Consider the following 27,971-nt stretch of genomic DNA (forward strand, 5'->3'; position numbering starts at 1 on the left):
AGACCACATCTCTGTAATACTAATCCTAGCATACAGAAAAATCGCTACATGCTGCAGACCAGTCCTGAAACAGCTTAAAACTTGGCCAATGGGGGCCATTCACGCACTTCAAGACTGCTTTGAGCTCATTGACTGGCACATGTTCAAAGAAGCAGCAACTGTTGGCAAAGTGTAAATCTGGAGGAGTATACGGCAACAGTGACCAGCTACATTAATAAGTGTACTGTGCCCAAGTCCATCACCACTCACTCTAATCTAGTGGTTTTCAACCTTTTTCTTTCCACTCACATACCTCTTTAAGAAATCCCAATGTCATAGGTGTTCTGTGATTAGTAAGGGATTGCTTCAGGTGATATGTGAGTGGGAAGGTTTTCAAACTTTTTCTTTCCATCCACATTCCACCTCAAGCAATCCTTTACTAATCACAGAGCACCTGTGGCTTAGGGGATACTTAAAGGGATACGTGAGTGGAAAGAAAAAGATTGAGAACCACTGTTCTAATCAGAAGCCACGGATGAAAGCGGAGGTGCGGGTGTTGTTCAGGAACCGAAACGTGGCCTTCAGTGCAGGTGAAGCATCCCTAGTGATGGCAAGAGCTAAGCTGTCTAAGGCTATCAGGGAGGCTAAGCGTCTGCAGTCCCAGCGCATTCACAGTCACTTTGATACGCGACACATGGAGGGGGATCCAAGATATCACTAACCACAAGACTCCACCATCTGCATGTGCTGGTGATGTCTCCCTCCCAGATGAACTGAACAACTTCTACATGTGATTGGAGGCGAAAAACAATGTGGTGGCGGAGAAGACCACCCTTCCTCCAAACGATCAGGTGCTGTGTCTTACGGTGGCTGATGTTAAGGGAAAACTAGGCAAAGTCAACCCAAGGAAAGCTGCAGGTTTAGAACCTCAGATTTTTATTTTTAGGATTCTTCTGCAGCTGTGGAAAAGGACAGGTTATCCAGGATTTCAAGAACCCCCAAATAACCCCTCTGTTTCAGAGGGGAAGGGCGCAAAGAAAGTTTGAATATGTGGCCACTTGCATCAAAGCAGTCCAGATTTGGCTGAATTGGGAAACGAAGGACTGAGCCTGGACTGTGGATTGAAAGATGGCCCACCCTTCATTGGTCATTGCTTGCTCTTGCACTGGCACTTTGATTCTACGACACATTGCTCCTTTGCTTCTCCCTTTGATTTGCAATGGTTCCAGTCATCCACATGAAGAACTTCCTGCCTGCTGAGATGTTCTAATTCACATGGAAAATCTGCACCTCACCCAGCTTTGGAAATGCAAATGTCTCAAAGGTGGTTTTTAAAAAATAATTCTATAAAATTGAGAAGGTTTTGATTGGGGTTGTCACCAGAAGAAAAAACAGATTTTAACCATGTTTGAAATTAATCGTTCTCACAGCAAAACCCTTGTTAGTATTTAGATATCCTCATATATCGTGTGGTCACTTGGAATCCAGTGGGAAGGTTTTGGCATTGTTGGTTATATTTCTGAGTGTCATTCAGCTGGCATTTCTCCTGGAGCAAGTGATTTATGGAAGGAGACAACCTGAATGGCATTTATTGTACCATGTACCTTAGGAAAGTCAGAAATCCTGGGAACATGTGATGCTGGCTTGCATCATTGCAAAACACAATGAAGCCCTCTGGTCTAAATTGTTGTCTATCAGATTTCTAGATGTTAAACTCCCTGGTTGACCCTGAAATGCTCCTTGGGTTGATCAAATGACATCATAGCATAAACTAAGTGCCATTGTTACCTATACCATGTCAAAAGGAGGAGCTCCACCAAATGACAATGGCTGCAGCTTCTGATGCAGGTGTTGGTCTTCATTTTATGCTTCTTTGTTGACATGGCCGTTGGTCTTGGCTCATATTAAAATGTCTACCAGACATGTGATGCTTGTCTATTTTCTTTTTTTTTTGGAAAAGTTTATTTAAAATTTTGCAAAATAGTACAAAAGAAATATAACATACATGAAAAAAACCCTTATCCCCCCTATCCCCCCCCCACACCTTACTATCCCTCCCTCCCCGCGGAGCTTAACATACAAAAAAAGATATTGAAAAATATAAGCTTGTAAGCTTGTCTATTTTCTGAAGGGAAGAAAACATCTAGTAAGGTTCCCTCATGGTGGTATCTGACTTGATTTTCACTTCTGTTACAATAATGGCTTATAAAAACCCACCTACGAGTAATGCGACACCTGTTGTGGCGAGGAGAGGGGAGATGTCTTGACGTAATGTCACTGGAAAAGTGAGGAATGAGTTCAGTTCTCTGCGAGCAGAATCATTTTAAAAAACCAGCAACAATGAAGCATGACCAAATAGTGAAAGACAACAATAGGAATCAGATATTGCTCATGAAACTGCATGCCGTTAATGTTCACACAAAGGCAGGGAGGGACCATTGTGTCTGCAGTAAGAATCCTGGAGGCACAGAGAAGATGTATACCTTGATGAAGGGCTCAAGCCCAAACTGTTGGTTATGTATCTTTACCTTTGCTGTATAAAATACATTGTTTGACCAGTTAAGTTTCTCTAGCATTGTGTTTTTATTTCAACCATGGTGACTGCAGACTTTCATGTTTTACAGGTGCAGCTCCTGCCATGTTACTCCTCTTCTTACTCTGGACTTGTGTTGAGTGTTGCTTGTGGAGTGATTCACATTTGAAGGAGAAACAGGAAGCAGGGTGGAGGTGGAGCTCTACGTCAAGGAGAGAGAGAGAGACGGGTAATGTGTATGTGCATTGCTGGCTCCTGTAACGTCATGGGAGTACATCCTAAGGTTACCAGACAATCCAGTTGGCTTGTGTACAAAGCCTCATAAGATTATTGTGCCTTTGTTTGTCTGTCCTCATGAGTGTCTCTGGGGAGAGACAAACTTCAGAGGGAAATTGGTTGATTGTTTCTGCTGGCGGAATTTGTCACTCAACAAGATATTTCTTTAAGACCCGACAGCAGGGCTCCGAGTGGGAAGATATAGAAAATAACAGGAACGGGAGGGAGGAGAATGAAAAAAGGAAATCAGAGACACAGCAGATGACCAGCCCAGAGGAAGAGGACCAACATCAAGACACAATAAAAAAAAATACCCAGCAATCTGAGATAAACAGCCCAACAAGAAAGTCAGAAGAGACACAGATACAAGGAAGAGAGGTAGAGGACACAGGTCCTGGAGCAAACACAGGGGAAGAGGAGGGAGAACATCAAGCTCTGCACAGAGAAATAGAAGATAAAGGGAATGGACTGTACATAGATAGAAAATTTTTTGAAGAGTATATGGAAGCAGTAAAAGAATGGCAGACACAAGAATTTAATGAAATAAAAAGAAGAATAAAAGGTACAGAAGAAAAAGTGAATAGATTAGAGATGGTCATGACAGAAATAGGGAAAAGAGTGGACAGGCGGAAGAACAAGAAACAGCCGTAGAAATGGAAGTGGACGACTTAAAAAGGAAATTGGAAGAATATGATAAAAAAGTTAAAGAAACACAGGAGTTGTTAGCTCAGAAGATGGATATAATGGAAAACTATAAAAGGAGAAACAATATAAAGATAGTGGGCCTTAAGGAAGATGAAGAAGGCAAAGATATGAAGGAATTTATAAAAGAATGGATCCCCAGAGTCCTAGGAATGCCAGAAATACAGGAAGGAATAGAAATAGAAAAGGCACACAGAACATTAGCCCCAAAACCACAGCCACAACAAAAACCAAGATCCATTCTAGTAAAATTCCTGAGATATACGACAAGAGAAAATATATTGGAGAAGGCAATGAAAAAAATGAGAGAAGACAAAAAATTTTTTTCCACCCAGACATAAGTTTTGAGCTCCTGAAGAAGAGGAAGGAGTTTAACACAGCAAAATCAATCCTATGGAAGAAAGGCTATAAATTTATGTTAAGATATCCAGCGGTGCTTAAAATAGTTATCCTGGGGTAGCAAAGCAGACTGTTCTCAGATCTGAAGCACGAGAATTAGCAGAACATCTGCAAAACAGACAGAGAGATGAAGAGATGTAACAAGAACAAGAATGACGACAAACTTCATATAAAGAAGAAAAATAACGTATAAGTAAGAACTAAGAAGGGGAAGAAAGGGAAGAAAGGAAGGGGAGAATTAAAAGGGCGAGCTTTGTTATATGTGAAGATAAAAGTCTTTTCTGGAGGGGGCTGGGTGGGAGAGAATAACAGTCACTGCGAAATCAGTTGACGCTTCCGAGCGGGTTCGCAATCCAAATGGAGAGGGGAGTTGTGGTTGCCTGGCAAGGGACAAGGCGCAAGTCTGAGAGGTGGGGGGGGGGGGGGACATTTGGGGTTAAGGGAATTTTAGATGTGGGAATAGTGGAAATATTTAATGTTCTAGAAGTGTTGTCTTACAGTGTTAAAAAAAAAACAGAAATGGATAAGGAGGAAAGGTGGTGATGAGGAAGCAGAAATAAGAGGTAAACAAAGTATGAAATGGCCATGTTGAACTATATGACTATAAATATTAATGGAATACATAACCAAATCAAAATGAAGAGGCTGTTAAATTTACTGAAGAAAGAAAAAATTGATATAGCATTCGTGCAGGAAACACATCTAACTGAAGTGGAACATAATAAATTAAGGAGAGACTGGGTAGGGCACATAATGGCAGCATCATATAATTCAAAAGCCAGAGGTGTAGCTATATTAATCAATAAAAATGTACCAATCAAAATAGAGGAGGAAATAATAGATCCAGCAGGGAGGTATGTAATGATAAAGTGTCAGATATATTCAAAATTCTGGAATTTGCTCAATGTATATGCACCTAATGAAGAGAATCAAAAATTTATGCAAGATATCTTTTTGAAGATGCAGAAACACAGGGGAATATACTGATAGGAGGGGACTTTAACCTTAATTTGGATTCAAGGATGGATAAAATTGGAAAAAAAGACTAGCAGAAAGAACAAAGTAACCAAATTTATGGTTAAATCGATGCAGGAAATGCAACTTTTGGATATATGGAGGAGACAACACCCAAAGGAGAAGGAATACTCATATTATTCTGGTAGACATAAAACATACTCAAGGATAGACCTGTTCCTGTTGTCAGCCCACATCCAAGGGAGAGTTAGAAAAATGGAATATAAAGCTAGATTGTTATTGGATCACTCACCCCTGTTATTAGCAATAGAGCTGGAGGACATCCCACCGAGAACATATAGATGGAGATTAAACTCCGTGCTACTTAAAAGACAGGATTTTAGAGAATTCATTGAGCGACAAATTAAAATGTACTTTGAAATAAATACGGATTCAGTGAGAGATAAATTTATACTATGGGATGCAATGAAAGCGTTCATCAGAGGGCAGATAATAAGTTATGTAACTAAGATGAAGAAGGACTACAATCGGGAAATAGAACAGCTGGAAAGGGAAATAGCAAATACAGAAAAAGAATTAGCAATAAGGGAAGATACAACAAAAAGAAGAGAATTGGTGGACAAAAAATAAATATGAAACACTACAAACATACAAGGTGGAGAAGAACATAATGAAGACAAAACAGAAGTATTATGAGCTAGGAGAAAAAAATGCACAAAATACTAGCTTGGCAGCTTAAGACAGAACAAACTAAAAGAATGGTATTGGCATCAAGGAAAAAGGACAAACAAATTACATATAACCCAATGGAGATCAATGAAAACTTCAAGGAATTCTACGAGCAACTATATCGAACTGAGAATGAAGGGAAAGAAGACAAAATAGATGAGTTTCTAGCTAAAATTGAACTACCGAAATTGCAAGAAGAGGAGCAAGATAAATTAATAAAATCATTTGAAATAGAGGAAATACAGGATATATTAAAAAAACTACCGAAATTGCAAGAAGTGGAGCAAGATAAATTAATAAAATCATTTGAAATAGAGGAAATACAGGATATATTAAAAAAATGAGGAAATATTAAAAAGAGAGCAGAAAAAAACTATCGAACAATAAAACGCCTGGAGAGGACGGACTCCCAATAGAATTTATAAAATATTTAAAGACTTATTAATTCCTCCTCTCCTGGAAGTAATGAACCAGATTGAAGAAACACAAAACATGCCAGATTCATGCAAAACAGCAATAATTACAGTAATACCAAAGACGGGGAAAGATCCACTAACACAAGCATCGTATAGACCAATATCTCTACTTAACACAGATTATAAGATAATAGCTAAACTATTAGCAAACAGATTGGCTGACTGTGTACCAAAAATAGTAAAACTAGATCAAAATGGATTTATTAAGAAAAGACGAACAACGGACAATATCTATAAGTTCATTAACTTAATCCATGCACTATAAGGAAACAAGACGCCAACAGTGGCAGTTGCCTTAGATGCAGAGAAAGTCTTTGACAGAGTAGAATGGAGTTATTTATTCAAAGTACTACAGAGGTTCAACTTACCAGAGAAATATATTAATTGGATTAAAGCATTATATAAGGGACCATTGGCGAAAGTGACAGTAAATGGATATATATCAAACCAATTTAAATTAAGCAGATCAACTAGGCAGGGATGTCCACTATCTCTCTCACTGTTCGTGTTAGCTATAGAACCACTGGCAGAATTGATAAGAACAGAAAATAAGAGGCATAACAGTAAAAGAGAAAGAATATAAAATCAGTCTATTTGCAGATGACATCATAGTCTACTTAACAGAACTAAAAATATCAATAAAAGAATTACATAAGAAATTGAAGGAATATGGAGAAGTATCGGGGTACAAGATCAACGCAAATAAAAATGAAGTGATGCCAATGAATAATGCGGATTTCACAAAGTTTAAGAAAGAATCACCCTTTAGATGGCAAACACAAGCAATCCGATACCTAGGTATACAACTAGATAATAATCTAAGCCATCTATACAAACTAAATTATCAGCCATTAATGAAGAAATTACAAGACGACTTAGAACATTGGAAAGATTTACCACTAACACTGATAGGAAGGGTCAATTGCATTAAAATGAATATCTTCCCAAGGATACAATACCTATTCCAATCATTACCAATTCACCTAACAGAGAAATTCTTCAAGGAGCTAAAGAAAATAATAAGGAAATTCTTATGGAAAGGGGGGAAACCGAGGATAGCGCTAGATAAATTAACAGAATGGTACAAACAAGGGGGCTTACAGCTACCGAACTTTAAGAATTATTATAGAGCAGCACAATTAAGATACCTATCAGATTTTTATCAAACAAGGGAAAAACCAGATTGGACCAGATTAGAGCTAGATAAAATAGGGGAAAAGGTACCTGAACATATACTATATAAGTGGGATGAAAAGCTGGTGCAACATAGAAATTCACCAGTACTGCACCATCTGCTCAACATTTGGAAGAAGATTCACGTAGAAATGAATAAAACAAATGATCAACTACCAAAATTAATATTGACGCAAAATCAACTAATCCCTTTCACAATAGATAATCTTTCCTTTAGAGAATGGGAGAGAAAAGGGATCAAAAGAATAGAAAATTGTTTATCGGGAAATAAATTATTATCTTTTGAACAAATGAAGGACAAATATGGTATAACTCATGGTACAAAGTTTGCATACCACCAACTGAAAACCTACTTGAAGGACAAATTGGGAAGCAGGCTGAGGTTACCAGAAGGAAGCAATCTTGAATATGTGATTACAGACACAATGATAATTAAAAGATTTATAACAAACATGCACATCAAACTGCAAGAGAAAGAGAACGAGGAAACAAGCTGTAAACACAAACAAAAATGTGAACAAGATCTAAACATAAAGATAAAGAATGATACATGGGAAAAGCTATGCTCCAGAATTATGAGAAATACAATAAACACGAGGTTACGCATGATACAATATAATTGGTTACACAGGCTATACACCATGCCCCAAAATTTAAATAAATGGTACCCAACAGTATCAGACAGATGTTTTCGCTGTGAGAAAGTGGAAAAGTTTTGGGAAGATCTAAACCAGGTATTAAATAAAATCACAAAAAGCAACATACCAAAAAATCTAGAGATCTTTCTTCTAAGTAATATAAGAAGTAAAGAACTTGGACTCTATTTGGATGGAGCACAAAAAAGAGTTATTATGATAGCCTTAGCTGTAGCAAAAAATGTATTATGTCAACCTGGAAATTAGAAGATAGCCTGAGAATACAGCAATGGTACATAGAAATGAATAAGTGTATTCCATTGGAAAAAATAACATATAATATAAGAAATAACATCACAGTATTCGAACAAATTTGGGAACCGTACATGGAACACAACAGAGAAGTCCTACCGCGGACCTCCACCACCTAAAATGACAGAAGGAGAAGAAGACGAAATGAACTGACCCAGTGTGTAAAAGTAGAAGACACAAATTTCTTGTTTATTTTCATTGTGTGATGACATTGTTTAATGGGTTTAATGTATCAAATATGTTGAATGTTGAGTGGGTGGGGAGGGGGGGGAGTGAAGGAGGGAGGGAAGGGAGGGGGAAAAGGGGAGAAAATGACACTGTGTATATTCAAGAGGGAAATGTTTGTGTGTATTTTGATCAGTATGGTTCATAGTGTGAAAAATAAAAAAAATTATAAAAAAACCCAAGATATTTCTTTATCATCTGCACAATTCTAGATACCTAACTCATTTAAGGATGCATTTTAATGATTTTTTCTCTCTGTATTGCACAGTCAGTTTGTTTACATTTCTTCATTTGTTTACATGTGTATGTATCTTCTTGAGTAGTTTTTTTGCACTACCAATAAATGGTAATTATGCCTCGCCCACAGGAGAAATAATCCCAGGGTTGCATGTGATGCCATGTATGTACTCTGACAATAAATCTGAACTTTGAACTTGAGTTGGTAGTTAACTTATTTTTTTTACTTGTAGGATTTCAGTGTCAGCATTTATGGGCCATCCCTAATTTGAGATGATGGTGTTAAGATGCTTTCATGAACTGCTGCGATCCTTCAGGACATCTCTACTCAAATGTCTGCATTTGCATCCAGCAATGATGAAGGACTGGTGAAAAAATGCCAGATGAACTTGTAGGTAGTAGTGTTGCTGCCAGGAGCCTGCTATCTTTGGCTTTCTCATTTTTTTTGTTCTAGTAACATAAAGTACAGAAGTGCAATGTGTAGATGTTAAGTACAGCTTGTGGTAGCATGAATGATCATTGAGGTTGGTAGCTGAGCTGTCAATTAAGTAGGTAGCTTTGTCCTGTATACTGTAAGTTTCGCGAGAGTTGTTGAATCTGAATTCAGCCAGAAATTGTAACTGGTGGAAGGGCTTTGGAATGACAGGAGATTGTTCACTTGCTTAACCTGCTCTTGTTTCTTCTTTCTTGCTTTCTTTGGGGTGGGTTTTCTGTGTGGCGTGAGTGGGTAGGGGGAGGAAAAATGATAAAATTGTATGTATTGGTTTTGATATATATTAATTTTGGTAATATATATTTTTACATGTGCCAATAAAATAAAATTTGATTTAAAAAATCCCTGCTCTTGTGGCTATAATGTTTATTTTGGCTCATCAGTTCAGTAAGGAGTTTGTATGTTCTCCCCGTATCTGCGTGGGTTTTCTCCAGTGGATCCAGTTTCCTCCCCTCCCTCAAAACATTCGGGGGTGTAGTGGGGTGTAAATTGGGTGGCACGGACATGTGCACTGAAATGGCCTGTTACCGTGCTGTATGTCTGTATTCTGTATTTAATCCTTTAAAATCTCTGTCTTCATTTATTTAGTTCCATAAGATCTTGCTTATTATGGCATTTCCTTTGTATCTTCTATTTCCTAACTGTTAATAAAAACTCTCTTATTAAAATATTTCAATTAATATTTCATGAAAGTTTAAACACCAGTGTCCTGATCAAAGAAGGGATCATTTCACAGCCTGATGGTGTAATAATAAAAATAATAATTTGCTGTAATAAATGATCATCTAATGGATTGTTCCAATGAGGAACATATTGGCCATATTGAATGCTGTGGGGTTTGAATGGTGGATAACAAGTCTGATGTGAGATTTAAGTCATACATTTTCTGTGAAGAGGTTTTATCAGATGCAGTATTAGTCTACTGGAAACCCCTATTCAAATGATAAACCACTGCTCCACCTCTCTAATAATGGTGGAAAAGAAGTCTGCAGATGCTGCTAAATCAGAGCAACCCCCAAAGAAAGTGGTGGAGAAAATCAACAGGTGAGGCAGCATCCATAGAAACAGTAGGGAGTTGACATTTCAGGCTGAAACCCTTTCATCTGCCCCGTTCTTGCTATTCCTGATGAATTGATAGACAGTTGCCTGAAACATCAACTGCTTCCATGGATGCTGCCTGACCTACTGATTCCTCCAGCTCCTTTTTTGTGTGTTGCTCTACCTTTTCAATTTCCAAATTCATGCAAAACTGATAGTTACTTTATGAACTCAGGAATAAAGACATGATCATCAGGGCTATGAACAATTATACTGTCTGTTAGTTTTTGCAGGTTCAAGCACAATTAATTCATTTGGGAAAGGTCAGTATTTATTGCTTTTCCCTAGTTGTCCTTGAGAATGTTGAAGATGGCTAATAAAATATATTGATTCAATGTGTTGCTTTGTCCAGGATACTGCTTTGCTTCTTGAGTAAGGTTGGCGCTGCATTCATTCCATTGCATTCCTGATTTGCACCTTTAAGCGGTGAAAAGTCTATATGATGTTACAGGTCATAAGATATCCAGCCTCCAACCTGCTCTTGCAGCCTGTTTCCTGACAACAGATGTTGATGGTAGGAATCTTAGTGATGGCAATGCCATTGAATGTCAGGTGGTTCAATTTTGTCCTTTTGGAGATGGTAATTATTTGCCATTTAAGAGCCATGCTTGAATGTTGTTTCTACCTTGCAGACTTGGTCCATTTCATTTTCTGAAAAGCTTCTCAAGGAATTGAACAGTCTAAACACTAACTGAAATACCTTCTTTTGAGCTTATAAATGAAGGAAGAATTTGAACATGGTTGATCTAGAACACTGCCCTGCCATACCATAGAGATGTCCAGATATCAGGATGGTTGCTCTCCAACAATTTTTGGGCATTGAGCAATTGGTGTCCAACCATGAATGCGTATTAACTTCTGTTTTACCAGTGTTTCTTGACACCACTCTTGGAGTAAGCCAGGATGGATCATTCACTGAGAACTTCTATCTGAACATGGATTTGTATGTTTTGGCTTTCCTTTTAGCACTCTTGTGCTGAGTCCTGCCATCACTGCGGATGGATCTCTAGATCCAACTCCTGGGGATCATTGGTCTGGTAAAGCACCATTCATTTCTCACATCTTGCAATTTTTAACTTCAAATATCCTGCCAGGTCACATTCATATTGCTGGCTATTGTCAGGCTCAGGGTTCCTTTACTTCTTGTCAGATAGCCACCACAAATATTTGGATTTATTTACTTTGATTTCTATTTCCTTGGTCTTACCATTGTTCAGCCTATGTCCAAATTTTTTGTCTCGAACTCCAATGTAATTGCATAACTATCTAGCTTCATTATCTCCAGGTTTTACCAAGCTTTATATATCAGTGTCAAGATAATTTATGTAAATTAAGTAATTTAATGAGCTCTGGGGCAAAGTATTCCAAATACACACCGTAAAACCCCTAGGATTTGGCACATAAGGGGGAATTGGTAGATGCCGGATAAGTGAATTTGCCGGTTGCTTGAGATTGTGAAGTTCATGATTGGTGAACTAACTGCCAGAGGGCGCCAATTTTAAATATTTGTATTTTTTTAACCTATTTATTTGTGTGATTTTTATGTCAGTTCCTGAGGCTGCGGTTGCTTGAATTCTGGATAAAGGGGATTTTACTGTACCACCCTGGTAGCCTCTAAATAGTTTATTTCAGCCAAGTCCTTAACCGCCTTCAACATTTAATTAATATTCTTAAAGCCTGCAGGGCAGTTGTTCAACAATAACTTTAATGGAAGCATCTGCATACTCTGGACACTACACAATCTGGCAATGGTATGTCACTTTCGAAGGAAGTTCAGGAATTTGATCTGGTAGAACTTCCCTTGGCAACTATGTTGAAAACCACTTTGCAAATTACTTTCAGAAAGAAATTCTCACATTAGTATCCAATGCTCAGTTTAATTATTCTGTCATTTACTAAAGAAACTAATGGATTTGTATATAATTGCTTTTTTGTGAAGGTTAGTGTATTGGTTTGGTTTTGAACCAGTGGGACCTACTTATTCAATCACTTCTTGACATCAAACCGCAATGGTTTGCAGCTGCAAACTCATTTAGGGTACTTCAATGTGAACCATTAATTTCTGGGAAACTGTCAGTCATATAAGCAAGAAATCTTGTAACAATACAACTTAATTTCTTTTAACTTGAACTATAATTCAGTAATTTCACACTTCAGCCTCTGCTATTAGATTGCCGCAGGGCAATTTAACAACGGAAACTAAATTCTAAACTAAGCTGAATAAACCCTCTCTGCAGGCCTTCCAAACAAATGTGCAACACTGAGGGCTTTCTCCCTCTGTTTTTGTCTTTTACTTGGTTTGTAATGTAACACCATCATTAATTATTAACAGAGCAGCACGGCTGCCTGCAAAGGAGCAGAATGATAGCTCTTGAGAATTGTCTCTGGAGAGAACAGGGCTGGAAGCTGCAAATATTTGTGAAAGGAATGGAGTCTTGCCATCTGTCTTTGTACTTTGCTTATTCTCAGACAGAGATGCTGCAAAAATGTGCATGCTAATACTCAGCTGTTCTCATTGGAATGTTATAATTAATTTTTACACAATGAAACCCAAAGAGGCACAAAGAAGGAAAAAAATAGTAATTGGTGGAAGACCTCAACAAGTCAAGCAGCATCAGTGGGAAGAGAAACAGAGGAGACATTTTAGGTCAGTTCTGATGAAAGGTCCTTGACATGCAACATGATCTCTCTTTATTCCCCCAATGCTGCTGCATGGTTGCATTTTCCTTCACTAACCTAAAGTACCATGACTTTGATTCAGTTCCCACCCTCTCCTCACTGCATCACAGATCAGCATTCTTTGCATAATCCCCAGGACCTCATTCCAAAACACTGCCACCTTCTCTAAATCCAGTTTTGCTGAAGCTTTTTGTTGTCTGTTTCTTCCTGACAGCAAAGACCTCTCAGTAGTCAGCCATTTTGATTCTGAGTCACACTCCCATGCTCACACATCTGTCCATGGCCTTATGTACTGTCCCACCCTGACCACCCACAGATTAGAGGGACAACACCTTATTTTCTGTCTGGGCACCCTCCAGCCAGATGGCATTAACATAGACTTCTCTGCTTTCTGCTAACCAATTTGCCTTTTCTTTCCCCTCCCTTTTCCAGTTTTTCCAGTTCTCCCCTCCCTTCCTCCTCCACCCACCTGGCCATCCCTCTTCCCCTTGACCACTGTTGTCCCCTCCCTCACTTCTCCACCTATCATCTCCTGCCTTTGCCACCCCTCTTCCCCCCCATTCCTTTTGTTCTGACATCCGCCAACAATCTTTCATACCTAGATGAAGGGTTCAAGCCTGAAACATCGGTAATATTATTTTTCCTTTGTTACATAAAGGACAGTGTTTGACCAGCTGTGTTTCTCCAGCATTTTGTGTTTTTACTTAAATCTACAGATTTTCGTGATTTACTTAGATTGATGGTGGAGTAGGTTTATATAGGTTGACACAACATTGTGGTCTGGAGAGCATGTACTGAGCTGTACTGACCTATGTTCTAAGATCACTTTCCCCATTAGCGCTCATTTCTGTTGCAATGGGGATTGTCATCGGTGCAAATTGTAATCTATGGATGGAGTTAGGCAGACGTACTGGTTCGTTCAACCACACACAACAAACCAGAAGAGATTGAGAACTTTGGAACAAAGCTGTGGACTTTATGACTTACTAAAAGCAACTAAGGACATTGTAATCATGATGTTGCTCTTACTTTACATCTTGTGACTTATTTGCATAACTTAATGTAGCACATACTTCCTTCCCATCAAAGGATACATGGTCATCAGACAACCGTGTTGGGCTCAAATAACTAGATCACCTTAAGGATTGTTCATAAGATGCCTGCAGAGAGGGTTTATTCAGCTTAGTTTAGAATTTAGTTTCCGTTGTTAAATTGCCCTGCGGCAATCTAATAATTGTTTTGTAAATAAACAATTTAAGGCAGAAGCCTTTGTAAACTGGAATCCTGTCTTCAAAAGTTACCATCAGTAAACTGGAAATGACAGCTGTAGCTGACATCTTTGTTGGAGATGGTTGCATTGATTATCCTGAATCTGTGGCTCCACTTCATCCAAATAATGATGGCTAGTGTCCTGTTACAGATGCTGACAAAATTGGGGATGAGGCTTTTAATTGATTGAAGTTGCTGTTCAAGTCCTTTGTTTTATTCAAATAAAAACTTGATGAAATATTTCAAACTGTAAAGTGAAATAATTTATGACCCATAAGGATATGTTATTCATGTCTGCATTTGGGAATTTTACAGGAACATTAAGCAGAGGGTAGCAAAGTTAGCACAGCACCGTTACCGCGTGAGTGACCGGGAATGGGGTTGGAATCCTGCACTGCCTGTAAGGAGTTTGTACGTTTTTCCCATGCCTGCGTGGGTTTCATCAGGGTGCTCCTTTCCTCCCACAGTTCAAAAACGTACCGGGGGATTGTAGATCAATTGGGTGTAATTTGGCACACGGGCTCGTGGAACGAACACACCATGCTGTGTGTCTAATTTGATATTATGGGCAGTTCTGGTTGTCACATTATAGAAAAAGGAGTTGTTGCACTGTTGAAGGTGCAGAGGAGATTCACCAGAAGGTTACCTGGGATAGAATGTTGCAATTGAGTGGAGAGACTGGGTAGGCTGTGTCTGTTTTCCTTGCGGCAGTGGAGGTTAGTGGCAGACCTGATAGACGTATACAAATTAGGAGAAGTGAAGTTCAGGGAGCTAGGAAGATAAGTTTCCTCTTTGCAGAAGTGTCTAAGGCCAGAGGTAATAAGTTTAAGGAGGTTAAGAGGAAATCTAAGGACATTTTTTTGCCCTCAAAGTCCTCTCACACCATTTATGAAACATCAAGATGAACACTTTGACTGCCAAGACATAGTGGCCTGCAACCAGGCGCTGGTTAATGGGATTAGTACAGCCAAGACAAACAATGAGAAGATGGAGGAACTCGGCAGGCCAGGCAGCATCAGTGGGTAGAAATGGATAGTCATGTTTCAGGTTTGGACCCTTTATCACAGTGATTCTCAACCTTTTTCTTTCTACTCACATGCCACTTTAAGTATTCCCGATGCCATCGGTGCTCTGTGATTAGTAAGGGATTGTTTAAGGTGGGATGTGTGTGGAAAGAAAAGATTTGAAAACTACTGTTTTCATTGTATTTAATTCACTCATTACGTGCATAACTCCAAAGGAAATGGGCCAAGGACAATTTTCATCAAGCAAAGTATTTCAGTAATAATTGGGTCTAAACCTTCCCTTCCCACTCACATACCACCATAAGCAATCCCTTATTAATCACAGAGAACCTATAGGATAGGGATTGCTTAAAGTGGTATGTGAGTGGAAAGAAAAAGGTTGAGAACCATTGCTTTTATTGAGTGCCTGATTGTTAGTTCAGATAGGAACTTCATTAGTTGCATCAATCCTGTGGATTGAGGGGCCTGTTTCTGTGTTGTATGACTCTATGATTTAAAACACATTTTAAATGCCATGCATTTCCAAATCATATCACTTGGATAATAGCCAAAATATAAAAAAACAGTTCCCCGTGGATATGTGGTGTAACAGACAAATAAATTCTCTCCCTTTGTTTATCCTGCTACTCATTACATTCTCATTAGACATAAACGAAAGGTTACTTTCAAGGTTGCACTTAATTTGAAATGTAGGTCTAAAACAAAACATGTCAGTAGTGAGTGAGAGCAGTGAGCCTGACCTCAGTTAATGCAGCTATAGCCATTTCCCAAGTGCATCGTATCAGTGTTTGAGGGATGGATTTCTGAATTATTTTACCTTTAGCCTCAAGTAAAATAACTGATTTCCACCTGGTGCCTTCAATAAACATGATCAAAACTGAGAATCCAGCAGAACAAATTTGAAGGTGTGTGTTTCAGTTGAGATGGGGAAGTAAATACATTTGTTACATTTCTAAATGCTTTGTTGTGTATACGACTCATGAAATGTAGACTCAATCTCCTCATTTGACTCCCAAATGAGGAACAGATTCTCCACTTAGTATGCACTGGAAAAATAATTCTGACCTTGTCCTTCACGGACCATATGACAAATAGTGCTAGCTGTTTTAGTTGTGATTTTATTTTTAACATTTTAGCATGAGTGACATGCTCAGATAACAGGGCTCACGACTGAACATCTGACATCAAGAATTCATCCTACCAATGAAGCAAGTGATTACACTGATGTATCTGATGTATCTATTTATCTGTCTGTGTTATTCTGATATAACTGCTTTTTATTCGGTGCCTACAATTAATATAGGCTGAAAAATGGCTTTCCACATTTTTTTTCAAGCAAGAAAAGATTTATCCAAGTGTCTGTCACTGTTTCGTTTGATTGGCATTATGTCAAACTACAAATGATGCTTTACTAATATTTCTATTTAATATATGGATTCTCACTAAAAGCACAAGGGCATCAGCACTTAGTCGTCAAAGTACAAATAAGTGCTTTTGTGACAATGGAAGCCCCTCTTGGAATGTTTAACAAGGTCAGCAGTGCATTTGTTCAGTTTCCCAAACAAAAAAAGATTAATTCTTATAGAACTGAGCACCTTAACTGGACCCAGCCATTTCAATTCTGTGCCCCGTTCCCATGCTGACACGTCTGTCCATGGCCTCATGCTCTGCCAAACCAAGGCCTACCGGTAAATTGCAGGAGCAATACCTAATATTCTTTGTGGGCATTCTCCAACTGGATGGAATTAACATCAGTTTCTGCTTGACCTCTCCCCGTTCTCCCTCTTCCCTATCACTGCATCTCCTTTCCTCTCCATTCACAGAGCCATCCCCCTCCCCACATTTGCTGCTGTGTCCTTCCTTCCTTACCCACCTGTTGCCTCCTGCCTGTGGGGCTCTGCTCCCCCCTGCCTCTCCCTTCCCACCATTTTGTTCAGGTGCCTGTCTACATTTTGCTCATACCTTAATGAATGGCTCAGGCACAAAACATTGGTTATGTATCTTTATCTTGACTATATAAAGTACATTATTTGACCTGTTGAGTTTCTCCAGCATTGTGGAGAATGCTGGAGATACTCAGCAGGTAAAACGAGGTCTTTTATATAGCAAAGATAAAAATACACAACCAATGTTTCGGTCTCAATCATTTATATCAAGGGAAGCACCTTCTCATGCAAAACACTTACCCAAAGAGACACAATTTCATTCTAACAGTCATATAAATTGTTAATCAACCCGTAACACCTTGACTCCATAAATGACATTCCTCCTTGACTCCATAACACCAGTACAGAGACAAGACTCCAAACCTAGCAAAGGTACTTAAAATCCATTGCCCCATGTGAAGCAACTCTTTCAAATGTACCTGCAATGGTGTTAACACAAATTGGGTGGAAGGAGTCACCAAGTGCAAACCATTTTTTTGAGCAGAGACTGTACAAAATCTTCCAGGTTTTTATTGAGTACCAATCTCTTTTGCATAGATGAATAATAGGCCATTCTCCATCCAAGCTGCTGCTGTGAAGGAATCTTAGATGCAGCTTGTATGTACACTTCAGTCTTTGCAGGGTAAATTCAGATCAGATTTATTGTTGGAGTATATACATGACATCACATACAACTTTGAGATTTTTTTTCTCTGCAGGCGAGGTAGAATTACCACTTATTGGTAGTGCAAAAAAAACTGTACACAACATATATACGTAAACAAGAAAGAACTGTAAACAGATAATGAATGTAAACAAATTGATTGTGAAATACAGAGAGAATAAATAAAGTGCAAAAGTAAGAGTCCTTAAATGAGTCCCTGACTGAGTTTTTTTTTGTTGAGGAGTCTGCTGGTGGAGGGGTAGCAGCTGTCCCTGAATCTGGTGGTGTGAGTCTTGTGGCACCTGTACCTCTTTCCTGATGGCGGCAGTGAGAACAGAGCGTGTGCTGGGTGGTGTGGCTGCTGCTCTTCAACGTCAGCATTCCCTGTAGATGTTCTTGATGGTGGGGAGGGTTTTGCCTGTGATGCCCTGGGCTGTTTCCACTACCTCTTGCAGGGCTTTACACCCAGGAGTATTGGTGTCCCCATACCAGACCATGATGCAGCCGGTCAGCACAATTTGCACTACGCATCTGTAGAAATTTGCCAGGGTTTCTAGTGTCATATCAAACCTCCACAAACTCCTGCAGAAGTAGAGGTGCTGATGTGCTTTCTTCATGATGCATTTAGTGGGCTCAGTCCAGGAAAGATCCTCCAAGATAGTGACTCCTAAGAACTCTCTCCACCTCTGATCCCACAGTGATCTCTGGATTGTATACCTTTGGCTTTCCCTTCCTGAAGTCAACAATCAGCTTCCTAATTTTGGTGACATTGAGCGCAAGGTTGTTGTTGGTGCACCATTCAGTCAAGTTTCAATCTCCATCCTGTACGCTGACTCGCCGCCTTTCTTTATACAACCCACTATAGTGACATCATTGGCAAATTTGGTCCAAAGGAAAGGTCTAAAGTTTTCCCCTCACCATATCATCAGGGCACCCAGATGGAGGACCAGGAAGAGTATGGGGAGAAACAGGAAGGAAGAGGATAGCAGGAGAGAGAATAATGAGCAAAGTTCATTATTGAACTTGACACTCAACAACAACAACTCAAATCCTGGCGCAGCAAGTGATGAACACAATACTGTAGGTTCAAGGAAGAGAGTCTGACAAGAAACACAAGGAATCTACTGTGCAGTTTTGCCTTGAGTAGACCTAGATATCTGTACAACCCCAGATGTCTTGGAAGAAGTGATTGCAATGGAGAAAGAGTAAGAAGTGAAATATTTTCATGTGTATTGAAGTACACTGCACGAACATCAAAAGTAGTAGTTATTTGCAAGATCTCTTAGTGATGTGCATATTGTGTCCTCAAGTTCCTGGTATCGTCTACATGACCCAGTTAGTGACATTGTTACAAAATGAACCCACCATGTGACTATCTTGTACTTATAGAATAACAGTATGTCTACATGCAATGAGACGCTTAATTCAGTATTTCTAATAATACAGAAGTAGTGCACTGATCCTTTTTTTCTTTGAAAGAAAGATTTTTATCTGGACTCATCGTCCTTGTGGGAAGGTTTGCTGGTGCTGCTCAAGGGATTCAATCTAGGTTTACAGGGGGTGGAAGGAGGAGTGGGGACCAGAGTGCCAGCAGATAGTGTAGTGGAAGAGGAAAAAGATGATGAGATGACTGCAAAGAGTTGTACATGGTGGAAATATCGTTCTCAGGTGCATCTATTTTAATGGAAGGAAGGCAGATGAGCTTAGAGGATGGGTTAGCCCATAGAATTATGACATTATGGCCATTAGTGAAAATTGGTTGCAGGAGGGACAGTACTGGCATCTCAATGTTCTGGGATTCCATTATTTCAAATGTGATAGAGCAGGAGGGTTTTTAAGGAGTGGCATTGCTCATCAGGGAAAATATCACAGCTGTGCTCAGGCAGGACAGAGGGCTTGTCTACTGAGACTATATTGGTTGAGCTGTGAAATGGGAAAGACAAGGTAAAACCCAAAAGTCTGCAGAGGTTGTGAATGTAGTAAAAACACAGAAATTCTGGAGTAATTCAGCAGGTCTCACAGCATCCTTAAAAGGTAAAGATATATTGCCAATGTTTAGGGCCTAACCCATTCTTCAAGGAAAGATATAACCACATTAATAGCGTTGTATTATACATGATCCAATAGTCAATGCGAATTAGAGGAATAATCTGAAGGGAGATTGTAGACACCTGCAGGAAACTTCAGGTTGTGAAGTAGGTGATTTTAACTTTTCACATATTGACTGGAACTTCTATAATATAAAAGGGATGGATGGCTTTGAGATTGTCAAATGTGTTCAGGAAAATGTTCTAAATCGATATATTGACATACCAACTAGAGAGAATGCAATACAGATCTCCTATTAGCGAACGAGGCAGGACAGTTGACAGAAGTATGTGTAAGGGAACACTTTGGCTCCAGTGATCATAATGCCATTAATTTCAAGATAATTATGGATAAGAATAGGTCTGGTCCTCGGGTTGAGATTCTAAACTGGAGAAAGGCCAATTTTGAGAAATTAAGAAAGGATCTAGAAAGTGTGGTTTGTGCTGTTATTTTCTGGTGAGATGTGCTCAATAAGTGGAAAGCCGTTAATTGTGAAATTTTGAGAGTACTGATGGACCATTAATAACTCCAAAAGACTAGAACTTATGTAAAACTGATAGGCTTTTATTAGCAATAGAATGGAGGCACGTCCATGCTGGTCGACAGTCTTGAATTGAGGAGGCTGTGGGACAGTCACCTTTATTCAGGAGTCTGTGGGATGAGCCACAAATACAATCAACCAAGGGGAATGTCCAGATGGCTAAGCATACATACAGAATTTATATATTCCTCTAAGGGTAAAGGCAAAATTAACAGGCATGAGTAACCTTGGTTTTCAAGTGATTTTGAGGATCTGGTTAAGAAGTGCATAGCAGGTACAGGCATCAAGGAGAAAATGAGATACTTGAGGAGTATAAAAATCTAGAAAAAAAAACTTTAGGAAAATCAGGAGGGATGAAAGATGCTTTGGAGAAGGAAAATCCTTAGGGCTTCTACAGGTGTATTAAGAGCAAGGGAGAAAATTGGTCCGCTGAACATCAGAATGGTGGCCTATGTATGGAGCCAGAAGAGATGGGGGAGATAGGCTCAATTTTAACATTTAAAAAAGACTTGGACAGATACAAGGATGGGAGAGGTGTGGAGTGATATGGAATGGGTGTAGGTCATTGGGACTAAGCAGAATAATTGTTCGGCACAATCTAGAAGGGCTGTTTTCCATGCTGCAATGTTCTATGGTTCTCTACATTCATCATTGAGATACAATTCAACTATCTCACATTTAAAGCTGGCTTCCACTTTTCAATGAATAGCTATAAAGCTAATTGAGTAATTCTTTCTTGAAAATTTCCTAACCTTCTAAAAACGTTTAAGAATTAGGTGACTTCGTTTGGATGATTTTTCCAGATTTGAAATGAAAGGAATGTATGATTCTTTCTCAGAATTCCATAGAATTGGCACATTGGCTATTAAAGTCTGCACTGGATTCAGCTTGGACACATCTTCTTGAACAAGTGGTTTACAGTCAGTCACAATTCATCTCTAGCAAAGATTATTTAATCCACATGAACATCTGGAAATTTGTCTCCAATTTCAGATGAATATCTCTCAGGTCTATAAACATGCATAATGCTTCTCAGTTCCTACTTTTGTGAGCTCAGTGAGCGAGATGAGCTAAGCCAATTTTACTGGAAGCTGTATTCCTCTGATTAGTAACCAAGTTATGTTTCTGTTCAATTCTATAAGTCAAATTTCACTGAGCATGTTGTCTCAAGCATGCTCTCAATTTTCTCTTCAAGTGTTCAATGCAAAGCAGTTTCTAGGCATTAGTTGTTGAGAGCAGGAAGAGTTACTGATGAAAGATAATTATCCTGTGCACACAGTGCAAAATAGCTCACAATTACTTCTAAAGCCATGAGTATAATATTAGTGGATGGCTTGGGATTTAAATTTCATTATAATCATATTAATTATAATACTAAATTCTAAAATACATTAGCATGCATAATAATGAAAAATTACAACAATAGCAAAATTTATACAAATCCATCAATGCCCTGTGACAGCAGAAAAATATGTAAATTATTATAATGTTCCAGATATTGAATGCAAGGAGACAAACCAGCTCTAGCAAATTATTGCATTTTAAATCTATACCTACTTTTCTTTGAGATCCTTGCAGCTAAATCAGCTTCTTCCATGTAATATGTCAGTTTGAATCCTCATCCAAATTAATAAGTTTAAATCAAATGAAAACATTTGCTAGGATCCCTCAACCTTACTCACTTGCTAAGTCCACCAAAAACCACTCTGTGCCACCAGTAAACCATCCACCTCATTCAAGCGGCTTCTTAATGGACACATGAATATACAAGGAATAGTGGGAAATGTGGTAGCAGATTTTTTTGTTTAATTTGGAGATAATGTTCAGTGCCGACATTATGAACCGAAGGGCCTGCTTCTGTGCTGATCTGTTCATGTTGAAATCATTAAGTGTACATGACAAACAGTTTGGGATACCCTTTGGTACAGCACTGGTCAAAGGCTTCCAATCACAGAATCAATCCTCCACCATCACCCTCTGTTTCCCATTAACTTGACAATTTTGCATCTAAAATATTCCTCTTCTTTTACTATCTGACTAAAAGAATTTAAAATTTAAAAATCATATTGCAGTATTTCAGCTATAGTTTCCTGTTATTAATTTAACATTTTAACAACCAAATAATTATGTGATCATTATGGAAGCTGATTTGCATTCTGTCGATTGATCTTTTCTCAATATCTCAGAGTATTTTTATGATTAGAAATAGATGTTAAAAATGTTAATAAAAATGTTACTGTGCTGTATGTCTAAATTAAAAATTAAAAAATTAAAACTTCTACGATGAAAAACACATACAAAATCCACTTAAATTCCAAAGAAGCATCATTAAATTATTAAAAATTGCTGTCGTTATTTATCACGTTGTGGCGGATCGTGCCACTACTTACCTCGCTGGAGCTTTGGAGTCACAGATCTCCGTGGGCCTGGGCGTTCCTGGGGGTTTCCCAAGGACTAATGACGTTAAAGCTTCTGGGAGCCGCGTCATTTCTAGGAGTCACGTGACGCGGGGAGTGCGCGGAACTCGGATGTTTAAAATGACTGTAAGAACACTATTAAATTAGTCAACTCCTCACTCTGGTTCTGGGGGGGGGGGGGTGTGGAGTCAAGTGGTGGTCCACACCTCTACTTTATCTCACCAGAGCTTTTGAGTCGCAGATCTCTATGGGCCCAAGAGATCCCAGGAATTTCCCGGAGACTAATGATGCTAAGGCTTCTGGGAGCTGTGTCATTTCCAGGAGTCACATGACACAGGGATTGTGCGAATATTGGATATTTTAAACGACTGTAAGAACGCCATTAAACTAGTCAGCTCATAGCGTCCCTTGCTGCTGCACCACCCGCTTCATTGCAACGGTTAAATTGTTCATTACCTAAGACGTAATTGCTTTTATAGCGATAATCATAACATCTTAATTGTTGCTACAACATCCACCATCTGAACTGACAGGTATCCTGGAGGCCACAGTGCATATTACTCCGATCATCAAGTCTATCCTTCTAATCACATTGGACAACAAAAATGTTGCTTCCTGAACACGTTAGGGTGTGTTTTATGTATTTTGGGCTGCTGATCATGAAAATCACCTAAAATTTTCCTATCACATACTTTTCCTGACATGTACATGCTCTTATTTCTAATACAATTCATTTCTAGTAAAGGGCAGCACAGTTAGTGTAGCGGTTAGCACAACAGTGTTACAGTGCCAGCAGTCTGGGTTCGAATCTGATGCTGTCTGAAAGGTGTTATACATTCTCCGTGTCTGCATGGTTATTCTCCGGGTGCTCCAGTTTCTTCCCACCTTTCAAAATATATCGTGTTATAGGTTAATTGGGGTATAATTGGGGTATAATCCTGTTACAGTGCGATGTGTCTCAATTTAAACATTTAAATCTTCTTTGCACTCTCTTGTGCCTCCGTATTGTTTTTTTTATAAAATATGGCAATCAAGTCTGTGTTTAGTGCTCTGAGTGTTGCCTAGTCATCTGAGATGTCTGCCTTCTTAAAAAAAAAAGTCTTCCCCTCTACTACTATCAACTTGGCCCTCACCCGCATATCATCCATTACCCGCACATCTGCCCTGGCACCCTCTGCCCCCAGGCATAACAATGACAGAATTTCCCTTGTCCTTACCTACCATCCCACTAGCTTCTGCATCCAACATATCATCCTTCACCTTTTCTGCCATCTACTGCGTGATCCCACCACCAGATACATCTTCCCTCCCCTCTCTGCCTGCCACAGAGACCGTTCCCTTCATAACCCCCCTCATTTCATTCCTCTCTTCCCACCAATTGCCTCCTTGGTACCTACCCCTATGACCACAGAAGATGGTCCACTTGCGCCCATAACACCTCCCTCACCACCATTCGGGACACTTGACTTGTGAATCTGCAGGGATCATCTACTGCATCAGTGCTCCCGTTGTGGTCTTCTCTACATCAGAAAGACTGGACCCAGTCTGAGAGATCACTTCATTGAGCACCTCAGCTCCATCTTCCATAATAGTGGGAATTTTCCAGTGACAACCCATTTCAATTCCTCATCCCGACCTGTCTGTCTATGGTCTCCTGCACTTCCAGATTGATACCATCACAAATTGGAGGAAGATATTCCATCTGGGCACCCTCCAACCAAATGGTATTAATATTGACTTCTCTGGTTTCTGTTAGCCCCCCCCACCCATTTCTCTTTTCTTCTAGATCTGTCTGTCTGTCTCTCTGTCTCTCTCTCTCTCCTTTTCCCTGTGTCTGCTTTCCTCCAGTTCTCCTTTCACAGAGTCACCCTCTCTCCCGATCAATTCTTTCCTCTTCTGTCCTCTACTCAATTTTCACCCTTTGTCTGTTGGTCTGTGCTCCTTAACCTGCCCTTTCTTTCCTTCTCCCTAGCCTTTTAATTCAAGTGCTTTCCTGCTTTTTACTTATACCTTGAAGAAGGGCTCAAGCCCAAAGCAATTATATAGCTTTACTTCTATGGCTTCTGCAAGAGCTGCTGAGTTCAGTTGTCACTACAGGTTTTTAGCAAAACCCTTACTTTCCAAAACAGAAATAAACCCTGTAGAGCAATGATTCACATATGGTGCATTTGTACTCTCATTATTCCTCTAACCCACTTCCGAGTAGTGTGACTTCTCTATTCTTCCTATCAGAAAATACCACGTGCCAATTCTGATGTTTACTCTGGCCCCTGCAATATGTTGCAGTACTCCTCAATAAAGACTTTCCTCTCCAGCAATCCCGTCCACAATTGGATATCATTCATGTATTTAGAAATGGCACCATTGATTCCAGAGTTGGAATCTTTATCGTACATTTTGAACAGCTGTGGTACCAGCACTGATCTTTGTGGAATGTCACCACCCACCTTCTTCCATTATGAACAGTTACCCTTTACTCCCACTCTGTGTGTTATGTCCTGTAGCCAGCCAGAGATCAGTTCTGCTTCTCATCTGCTGACTCCACATTCTCTGGGTCAATTGTGGGATACCTGGCACAGGCATTTTAAAAATCTGGAGAAATAACACCAACTACTCTTTTGTTAAATGATATTATTTTTGGTTCAGAAGCCACTTTCAGAGACCTTTTTCCCTTTATATTAACAAATTTAAACTATCTTATCTGATCATTTTTAACTCTAATGGAGTTAATCAAATCTGATATGGCAACCAGTTATGAGATTTATGCTTGGACCATTCAAGTTAAGATAATGAAAATTTCCCATGTTAAAACTCTCAGTTACTGCCCTTTTCATGATAAAATACTATTCCTAAATCTGGTCTGTTTGGGAATTATTTTACTGGACCATTCCTGAAAGTTTGTGATAACATTTCTCTCTTCAAAGTTCAGATTTATTGTAACAGCACATACAACCCTGAGATTCCTTTTTCCTGCAGGCAAGGCAGAATTTCTAATTACTCAAGAAGAAAGAAATGTATACAAAAGAAAAAAATGTAAATAGACTGACTGAAAATGCAGAAAATAAATAATGAGCAAAGTAAAAGTTCTTAAATGAGTATTTGAATTAATCTGTTGTTCAGGGTTTGATGGTTGAGGGATAAAAGTTATTGCTGAATATGGAGATTCGAGTCTTATGGCACCTGAACCTCTTTCTTGATGACAGCAGTGAGAACAGAGCATGTCTAGGGTGGTGTGGATCCTTGATGATTGCTGATGCTTTCCAACGGCAGCAATTTATATTGATGTTTTCTACAATGGGGAGTGTTTTGCTTGTGATCACTACCTTTTGCAAGGCTTTCCACTGAGAGGTATTGGTGCCCCCATACCAGGCCATGATGCAACCACCAGCACACTTTCCACTGCACATCTGTTGAAGTTTACCAAGATTTCTTATGACATACGGAACCTCCGCAAACTCTTAAGGAAGTAGAAGGGATCACATGCTTTCTTCACAATGACATTAGTACTTTGGGTCCAGGAAATGTCCAATGTGAAAATGACTCCCAGGTATTTATATTTTCTCACTCTCTCTCATCCCCAATGATCACTAGATTGTACAACTCTGGCTTTCCTTTCCCAAAGTTTACAATAAGCTCCTCAGTCTTGGTGACATTGAGTGACATTGAGCACTATTCAGCTAAGTTTTCAATCTCCCTCCTGTATGCTGACTCGTTTCCTGTTTTTATACAGTCTACTACTGTGGTAACACCAGCAAATTTGTTTCTGGTGTTGTTGTTGTACTGAACCACAGTGTCATGGCTGTAGAGTGAGTAGAACAGAGGGATAAGTATGCAACCCTGTGGTGTTCCGGTGCTGATGGAGATTGTGGAGGAGGTGTTCTTGCTGATTGGGGTCTGGAGATGAGGAAATCCAGGAACCAATTACACAGAGGGGTATTGATTCCCAGGTCATGGAGTTTGCTGATTAGTTTTAAGAGGATGATTGTGTTGAATGACAAACTGTAGTTATGAAGAGCATCCTGATGTACGTGCCTTTGCTGTCCAGATTTGTTCCAGGGATTTGTGTAGAGCCTGTGAGATGGCATTGGCCATAGACCTGTTGCTGCAGTAGGCAAATTGAAAGTTATACTACCAAGACAGTTTCTACTTTTGAAAATGTACATTAGCTGTCTGTTAATCTTCTCTGATGCTGTAACATGGATGCTCAATCTTTATTCATAACATTATCTTTATATTTAAACAAAATCTCAAATCAGAGTGTATCCTAACTGTATAAATTAGCCTGAGTTAAAATGGGAGAAATTCAATGTTCAAATACTGATAACCAGGACATCTGGGTATGCAGTGTATACTTGTCTGCAAAGGTTTGAGTTGTCTGTTAATAGTATTGGAAATAAAATATGATTCAGAATTGTTGCTCTGGATGTGTTTTGTAAGGAAGAGAGTTTGGCTGCAGAAGGAAAATTTGAGAGAAATTTTCTTCATGTGATCTAGGTCAAATTAATCAGGAAAGAAATTATAGGTTCAACGCAAAGTTCAGAATAATCAGTGCCTTACCTCATTTGTAAGTGAAATAGTTGAAACAAAGTTACGATCATTTTGAGTGTGCAGACATTTATATTATTCAGTGAAGGAACATGAATGCCTTGTTTTGTTCTCCCTCAGACTTGGATCCCAACAGCAAGAGGAGGGAAAAATGAGAAGGAGACTCAAGATACCTGGTTCTACCCTCTCTGCATCACCTCAGTATGCCCAGGGGGCTGTCAAAGTAAGAGTACCTGTATCTGAAGGGGGCAGACATGGCTATAAAAAACTGATGAATTAGAAAGACTCATATTCTCTGATGTCTTTCCCAACACCAGGATTTTCTAACACGTTTTATAATTACTTTTCAAATGTATTCAGGGTTAAGATGCAGTGAATCCAACATTCACATTGTGCACAGCAATATCCCACTACAACATTTAGGTATTCACCCGATGGCCTATTATTTTTCCAAGCATATTAGGAATTGTCTTTCTTCAAGGAAATTCCCAGAATTTTTCTCACTTACTTAAGAGAGCAGGCAGTGGCTTGTTGATATATTTTCCAGCTGAGGCT

At 39.2% G+C, this 27,971-nt stretch overlaps 1 protein-coding gene and 1 long non-coding RNA gene across 11 annotated transcripts in view; one reads left to right on the plus strand and one right to left on the minus strand.

Annotated features, from left to right (window-relative positions):
• The window catches only part of drp2 (dystrophin related protein 2), a 163,496-nt gene that overhangs the window by 103,091 nt on the left and 32,434 nt on the right, over positions 1–27,971 (minus strand). The window lies entirely within an intron of this gene.
• Positions 1,773–27,680, plus strand: LOC138740556 (uncharacterized). The gene is made up of 3 exons (XR_011342987.1): positions 1,773–1,827; positions 2,604–2,741; positions 27,537–27,680. It is a non-coding gene; the product is annotated as an uncharacterized lncRNA (long non-coding RNA).

Source organism: Narcine bancroftii, chromosome 8, assembly GCF_036971445.1.
Source record: "Narcine bancroftii isolate sNarBan1 chromosome 8, sNarBan1.hap1, whole genome shotgun sequence".
Taxonomy (NCBI): domain Eukaryota; kingdom Metazoa; phylum Chordata; class Chondrichthyes; order Torpediniformes; family Narcinidae; genus Narcine; species Narcine bancroftii.